Source organism: Triticum urartu, chromosome 2 (assembly GCF_003073215.2).
Source record: "Triticum urartu cultivar G1812 chromosome 2, Tu2.1, whole genome shotgun sequence".
Lineage (NCBI taxonomy): Eukaryota > Viridiplantae > Streptophyta > Magnoliopsida > Poales > Poaceae > Triticum > Triticum urartu.
The window spans coordinates 686,276,905-686,285,360 of NC_053023.1; the positions used below are offsets into that span (position 1 = coordinate 686,276,905).

General features: G+C 46.5%; 1 long non-coding RNA gene across 1 annotated transcript; it reads right to left on the minus strand.

The window, feature by feature from the left end:
- Nucleotides 1-5,489: 5,489 nt before the first annotated feature.
- Nucleotides 5,490-8,221, minus strand: LOC125539736. Its single transcript, XR_007296975.1, has 4 exons — nucleotides 7,593-8,221; nucleotides 7,479-7,521; nucleotides 7,324-7,367; nucleotides 5,490-5,840 (listed from the first exon to the last, which is right to left on the minus strand). It is a non-coding gene; the product is annotated as an uncharacterized LOC125539736 (long non-coding RNA).
- Nucleotides 8,222-8,456: the final 235 nt, after the last annotated feature.

An 8,456-nucleotide genomic window follows, 5' to 3' on the forward strand; every position in this document is an offset into this window, starting at 1 on the left:
CGGCTGCACTCTGCCTGATCATCTCCAGCGCGCCCATAGGCTTGTTTCTCCACCACGGCAAGGCGCCTTACTACTTGTACTACGGCATCCTGGTCGCCGTGGCCATCTTCGGGCTCTTGGAGGCGTCGGCCGGCTTCTGGGTGTCCGGCGACGTGGTCGGACGGCGTGCCGTCGGGAAGACGATCATGTGGGTGTCTATCGTGCCCCTGGTCAGCGTCCTTGCAATCGGAGGGTTGGTCATCCTGAACGTGAAATAGCTGATCCTATTTCTCGAAGTATTTCTGGCTTGTTTCGTTTGCTGTCATATACTGCTAGTTTGGTACTGTTGCAAAATAAGCAGGGGTGAGGTGCGTTGCTTTGTGCCAGTTGTGTCTGTACTTGTAATCTGTATGTGTTTGCTATGTTCGCGAGAGTGAGCATGTTTGCTATGTTTGCTACGTTTCATTTACGCTGTGATTATCCTGTGCCTTTTAAGCGATGTTTTTGTCATCAGTTTTTTCAATAAGAAAGAAACTCCATTTTTTTTACGTGAGAACGAAACTGCATTTGTTTTGATCGGAAGCAGAGGAACGAGACAGTCTTTTTTTTTTGAGAAGAAGGAACGAGACAGTCTTTTTTTTTGAGACTAAACACACTTTATTAATCATAAAAGTTCATAGGAATACAACGAATGTCTGGTGGGTTTATAAGCCATACATGACGCCCATAATCTAGGCCGAAAGCGTGTTTAGCGAGGCTATGTGCCTCGATGTTTGTCGATCTGCCCTCAAAGATGAAGTTGCATTGATCAAAGTCCGGTGCCGTCTCCTTGATCTCCTTAATAGTAGTAGCATATAATCCTCCTATGCTTTCTTTGATGTCCCTGATCACGCCCTGGCAGTCCGAAGCAATAACAAGCCGGGGAAGATTCAAGTCCGATACTAGAGCAAGCGCCTCACGACAGGCCAAGGCTTCTAGAGTTGCCGGATCCACCACTCCTGGGATCTTGATCACAGAGGCACCTAGGAATACACCCATGTCATCTCTGCATACGGCGCTGAATGTACCATCAAGGGTATTTCTCGCTGTTGCTCCATCAACTCTAATCTTCGCCACTCCCGGCGGCGGTGGTATCCATTTAGCCTGATCCTGGACCGGGTTTTGGGTCGCAGCTCCTCGAGTCACTTTGGGCTTGCATTCCTCGATCTCCCGAATGTACTTTGAAATGAAGCTATGCGTTGCCAACGGGCTCTGGAATACATTCTCATGCAGCGCCTGTCTCCTTGAGTGCCACAGCGCCCACATGGTGACCGCGACCTGGATGAACTCAGTCGGCGACAACATTTCCAATAGGGCAAACAACCACCTCTTCGCGTCCGGCTCTGTTGTGTTGTTCAGAGCTTCAGCTCCGGATCTTGCAGCGCCCACACACAACGAGCGACTGTGCAGTGTAGTAGCGAGTGTTGCCATGAATCTTCTGCCCCGCACAAGCCACACCGTGTGCTTGTGGACATGTTTCGGTGATGAAGCAAATCTGCCATGGGGATAGATTGCTGAGCAAGCCTCCATAAAAAGATCTTCACCTTGGGGGGTACATTAACTTTCCATAACTACTCCCACGCCTTTGAATCCCTGTCAATATCTGAGGAGTTAGCTCGGCCTTCTAGCCATGCTTCTCTCCTCATCTTGGTGTTAACCAGCATGCGGTAAGCGGACCTTACAGAGAACACCCCATTCTTTTCATGGATCCAAGACCAGAAATCCTCAATGTGTCTTGTACATAAGGGTATTGACATAATCGCCTGTGCATTTGTTGGAAGAAAAATCTCTGAGATCGCTGTGCTGTCCCATTGTGCACCTGGCAATATTAGTTCGTTCACCCCCTGAGGTGGATTCGCTATTCTGCTCACTATCGGTCTCATATTAGCCGGACATGGTAGCCAGTTTTGGTTCCAAATATGCGTGGTTAGGCCATCACCAATACGCCAGATTAGTCCCTAATTTAGCACTTCTCGTCCATCCATGATAGCTCGCCAGATTTGGGAGGGGGCCGAACCCAGCTCCGCGCTTAAGAAATCCGTTGTAGGGTGGTACTTTGCTTTCAGGACTCGGGCGCTAAGGGATTGCGGATCCGTCAAAATTCTCCAGGCTTGTCTCGCTAGCAACGCTAGGTTGAAAAGCTCAATATCCTGAAATCCTAATCCACCATAGAATTTTGGCATGCTCATAGTGCTCCATGAAACCCAGCTCGCCTTCCGTTTCCCTTCTTTGCTACCCCACCAAAACTTTCTAATGAGCGTGTTGATATGCTCACATAGGCCTCATGGGAGCTTAAAACATGACATGGAGTAAACGGGAACCGCTTGTGCTACGGATTTAATCAGAACCTCTTTTCCTCCAGCAGACAATAGCTTTTCCATCCACCCCTTAACCTTGCTCCATACTCTGTCTTTAAGAAATTTGAAGCCTCCGTTTTTGCTCGCTCCCACATCGGTGGGCATGCCCAAATATCTATCAGAAAGAGATTCATTTGGAATATTCAAAATGTTTTTTACCTCCGTTTTCAGCGAATTCGGGGTGCCCTTACTGAAAAACACTGAAGACTTTGCTAAATTTATTCTCTGGCCTGAGGCATTACAATAACTATCCATCAAGGAAGACAACTCATTTGCTCCAGTTGAACTGGCTTTGACAAACAGCAGGCTATCATCTGCGAAAAGCAAGTGGCTTACCGGCGGTGCCGTCGGAGCCACTCGAATACCACCGAGGTGCGATGATTCATCTTGGGTTTTTAAGAGGCACGAAAGGCCCTCCGCTGCGATCAAAAACAGTTATGGAGAAATAGGGTCTCCCTGACGGATCCCTTTGGATGGTGTGAATTCCTCAAGCTTGTTTCCATTGAATAGGATAGAAATTTTTACTGAAGTCACCATTCTCATGATTGAGGCTACCCAAGTAGGTGCAAATCCCATCTTGGTCATGATAGCCTCAAGGTAGTTCCACTCAACACGGTCATAGGCCTTCATCATATCCAGTTTAACTGCACAATATCTATTCCGTTGAGCCTTGTTCCTTTTCATGAAATGCAGGCATTCATAGGCTGTTATGATATTATCCGTGATTAAACGGCCAGGCACAAACGCAGACTGCTCCTCCGAGATGATGTCAGGCAATATCTGTTTCAATCTATTGGATAACACCTTGAAGGCAATCTTATATAAAATGTTGCATAAGCTGATGGGTCTAAACTGTGTCAAGTCAGAGGGATCTTTTACCTTTGGTATTAGGACAAGAATTGTCTCATTAATAGCCTCCGGTCCTTCCTCTCCACGCAAAATGCGAAGCACTACTTTAGTTACCTCGCCACCACACAGCTCCCAATGTCGCTGGAAAAAGTGCGCCGGGTATCCGTCCGGCCCCGGAGCCTTCGTAGGATACATTTGGAAGAGGGCAGTTTTCACCTCGTCCCCACTATACGGAGCGGTGAGTAGCAAGTTCTATCCGGGGTGACCTTGGAGGGAACTGCATCCAGCACCGTATCCATTCCTGTCGTACCCTCTGACGTGAATAAGTTTTTATAGAACTCATTTGTGATCGAGGCCATCTCAACCTGATCATCGGTTGACGTTCCATCCGCTCGCTGCAGGGTTTTGATAGTATTCTTCCGTCGACGCATACTTGCCCTTTGTTGAAAGAACTTGGTATTTCTGTCCCCTTCAGTGAGCCAGTCAACACGCGAGCGTTGACGTTGCATTATTTCCTCCATATGATAGAGCTCAACAAGACGATCAGAAATTTTTGTCTCTGCATGTGACGGCGCGATTCTCTGGGGGTCATTCTGCAAAGTAGCCAGCTCCCTCTTTAGTTTCTTTATTTCTTTTCCCACACAGCCTATCGTCGCCCCGCTCCACTGTCGCAGCGATGCCGACAGGTCGCCCAATTTTTTACTCAGTTGCATGATGCTTTGGCCAGCCGGAGAGCCACTCCACATCGCCTCCAAAGAAGGACCAAATTCCTCGTGCCGTTCCCAGTACATTTCATACCTAAACAACTTTTGTTTAGCTTGTGATGCAGTAGGAGGTTCCAGCTGCAAACGTAATGGGCAATGGTCGGACGAGGCAGCAGTCTCATGAGACAGTTGGGCCTGAGGGAAGGCAGCCATCCAATCCGTATTTTAAAGTGCACGATCAAGACGTACTCTGCAATATCCTTCCCCTGCCGTTTTCTTTTCAAAAGTCCAAGGCTTGCCGTGGTATCCCAGATCAGTAAAGGCACAAACATCTACCACTTCGCGGAAAGCTTGAATTTGTGTGTGCCTTCTCTGTCCAGTCCCCATGTGTTCATGTGGGTTAAGAACCTCATTAAAATCACCTATGCAGAGCCATGGCAATGTGCTCGCGGACACAAGTGATTTAAGTAGATCCCAGGTTTTATGTCTCTCACTCACCTGGGCTTCACCGTAAACGCATGTCAGCCTCCAATCACTATGGTTGGGCATAGACACTTTAGCATCCACATGATACTGAGAATAGCCGAAAACATCGAGATTTATTCCATTATTCCAAAACAAACCGATTCCACCGCTGCGGCCCGAACTGCCAACAGCATAAGCATGATTAAAACCTAAGGTACTAGCAAGATTTTTGACACGTGCTTTTGAGATCTGAGTTTCTACAATACATAGCACTGTCGGGGCAAATTGCTTCGCTAAGTCGCAAAGCTCTCGAATTGTCGCGGCTTTGCCCACACCACGACAATTCCAGCATAGGACATTCATTGTGCCCGACGATCCTCCTCTCGGGAGGTCGCCGATTTTGCTTGGTTGAGTTTCTCAGATGCTGCATTCTTTTTCGGGGCAGTCTTGTCAGGGTTGACTCGTGGCCGCTTCGGGTCCTGCTTGGAGGAAGGGCTGGCAGGGATCTCTGGAGGCGGTAGCGCTGGTGCTGTGGAAGACGATGGGAGAGCTAGCACGCCCCCTCCCTTAGGCTCTGACGTGCGTTTCCTGCTTCCATCAGCATCCTGCATGAGTTCGTCAGACTTGTTCACATAAGAGTTTTCCATATCAGGCTCACTTGGGGTGTCATGCTCCTGGGTACGGCCTGCTGATCGTCCTCCACGATGACCCCGCGTCGTCCTCTACCTCGCCCCGCTCTCGGGCCTGTCCCAACCACTACAAGAAATTTGTTAATACATGACGGATCTTGTCTGTCACGGATCAGTGCAAAACTGTCATGGGTGCCCATCCTTGACGGATTTGTAATCCGTCATGTATATCGCGTCATAATTTCATATTGTACCTTCCATGACAGTTCTTGGCCGTCATGGATATGCCCCAGGCCCGCCCAAGCCCAGACCTCTATGACAGAACAATCCGTCATAGATTAATGCCATGTAGGCGCCACATAGGATTTTCAATTGACCAAATTGAATGACGTGGCTGCCTACGTGGATACTATTTTCCGTCACTAAATTTGGTTGAGCCCATTTCTTCTCGCCCAACATTGACCCAATACGTTTTTAGCATAATATGTTTCACAAATCCTAATGCTAATTTTGGCCCAACAAAAAGTATTTGCAAAGTGTCAAACATTAGGTTTATTTGATATGCTGCCAGCCATATTTATGTATCTACAACATAGCAGTTTACAAAATCCTTTATGAAATGATAACTAACAACATAGATTCACAAAAATATATTACACAACAGGGTTAAGAACCAGTACAATCCATTTTACATGAACATAACATATAAACTATTGAGGTTGTCATTCATGCTCTCGCGGTCAACGCTCTTGATGGCAACTTATATGTCGTGGCTGATTGTGATGTGCAGCACCAAGTAGCCTGCGATATGATCGTACCTAGCATATTTACAAGAATATTAGACATTTGTAGATACACATAGATAGTAGAAATAAGAGAATTGCAACAAACATAAAAATGAATTACATGATGTCCAAATTCTTAAATCGTATAGTGCCTACAAATGAGAATAACATTGTATCTACTATATACAAAACAAGAGTAAACATGAGGTTGCTTAAAATTAATCCAGAGAGAAGTGTGTAAAATGAAAGTCAAATGACTAACAAACACACATCACAAAACTCAAGTACTATAGCAGTACTGTAGTAAATAAAAATAATACTTGCTTGCAAGTGATTTTCAAATGGCATGAAAAATATCAACGAAGAATATGATACAGTTTCCTTGAGCGATATGCCACATTAAGCCATGTACTGTTATTAGATGAAAAACACAAATGGAAAAAAAGTTCTTTCTGAGTTTTTCGCCATCTCTTCTCTCTAGACAGGAGTGCTCAAAATTTGTAATGTAGTGGACTATGAAACTTGAAAAATACTTGATAAACAGTGAAACAAAAGATAGGAAAGTGTAGCTTGAAATGATCATGCGTTATTTATATATTCATTCAGGATAGATAGAAAAGCACTTTTCTATCATAAATCCATTGGTTCAATTATCCATGTTAATTCTGTGCATAACAATTCCATATGCTGCCCACTTGACCAACATACTACTATTATTTATAACAGGAAACAGTAATGAAATGTAATGTACCAGTATATATTTATACAATGTGATGGCAGTAGGAACAAGGCTTGCCCATGTGTAGCAAACCTCATCAGCTTGAACAAGAATTACAAATTTAGTCTATACATGGCTTAAAAATTACTTCACGATTATTAAGGTATAAGCCGAATCAGAACACATGAACAGCGGGTAATGGCCAATCTAGTAGCGTATCGAAGCAATGCAAAGTTGTTAAGGTAGAAGCCAAAGTATGAAGTTGCTTTTTTTCGTTGGTTCATCCTGTACAGATTGCATTTTAGATATGCTCAATCTAGGGGAACCCAAAAGGTATCACCATGAAACAAAAAACATTGTTTAACTATAAAATCCACACTTATGGTTGTAGAGGAGGAACAACAAGCGTAAGTACTTGCATCTGATTCAGAAGATAAAAGAGAGTAGCAAAAATTAAATTGACCATTAACAGCAAATCAAGGAAAGGAGAAGGTGCATGATAACTAGCTGAGGAGCCCAGGCTAACTAGTCCTCTGCACTGAATTTGGTGTAAGGTGCATATATTGATACTACAGAGCCTTATTTCAAATATCTGCTGTATCCTCACTGTGATGTTATAATTCAGAATTTATGAAACATTTAACAAACCTTCTCAAAAGGCTAGCTTCTAATGAAATCGATTTTCCAAGAGCTGTTATTGAATACAATATGAAATTAGGAAGCAGATCATGCGCAAAGCTTGTTGCGCAATACAAAAACAGTAAACTTTATCAAGATGAGATACACCTGAATGCTGACCTTAGGAAATAAAGCATCCACTCAGCTTGTTATGCAAAAAGCACCTAAGAAACAACATGCAGGCTATCAGATTAACAAGTTTCCCTCACTGTCCAACAAACAATTTAAACAACTGGAGGTGCGCAACTCCTACATGAAGAAAATAGAATTCCTACCTGCAAAATTATTTCTTTCTTCAGGCCCATACAAGCTAGTAATCTACATGTAACAGTGTACAAGTTTAATCACGGGATCTGAGCAGAGGAGGGATGCAGAGGTACGGTGCTCACCGAAGAGGTCTGTAGGCGATGCGGCGGTCGCATTGCAGGTCGGCGTTCGCCGTCACGCGGCAGAGGGGGTCGCGGCAGGATGCACGGCCGCGTGGGACACGAGGCAGAGGAGGTCGGGGTCGCCGTCGTCCAGCCCAACGTGCGCGAGCGGACCAAGCTAAGGGTGCCCGCCATCCAAGAGGCGGAGAGGGCGCGAGGGGGCGCTGTGTGCGACAGAGAGGAGCCGCCGGAGATGCGCCGTCGATGCAGGTGACACCGCAGCCGAAAACCTAGCCATGGGCTAGGGGTCGTGGGCGAGCGTCGGAAACCGGGAGCGGCGGATCCAACCGACCTGGAGGACGGAGGGGTCAGAGACCAGGTTGTGAGTGTGTTGCGCGGTGGCCGACGTCGCCGGAATCGGCGTGCGTTGGTCGCGGTACGAGGGTTCGCACGAGAGAGAGAAATGGGTTGCGGGAGGGATGGTTTGGTTGGGGAGCGGCGGATCTGGCACCGGCGGAGCCGCGGAGCGGCGAGCTGAGGTGAGGGGGAGGCCCAGCGGCGAGCTGTGGGAGGACAGAGGCGAGGATGTGGTGGGTGGCGGCGATGGGGAATCGGGAGGAGGAAGATAGGAGCGGCGCACAGGAGGAGGGTCTTAGGGTTACCTCCTTTTGTACTGGGAACGGTTAGACGGGCTTCAGCGGGCTTGCACGGGCTTACCAGACCGTCCATGACGATTTCCGAAAATGTCATCAGAAATCCGTCATGAATTAACACATTTCTTGTAACACGCATATTCCAATCTGCTCTCAGATTTTTGAAGTGTAACGCGCGGACGGAGGGTGGATCCCATTACCATGCTCCTTATAGGCATGACCAAGATGACCA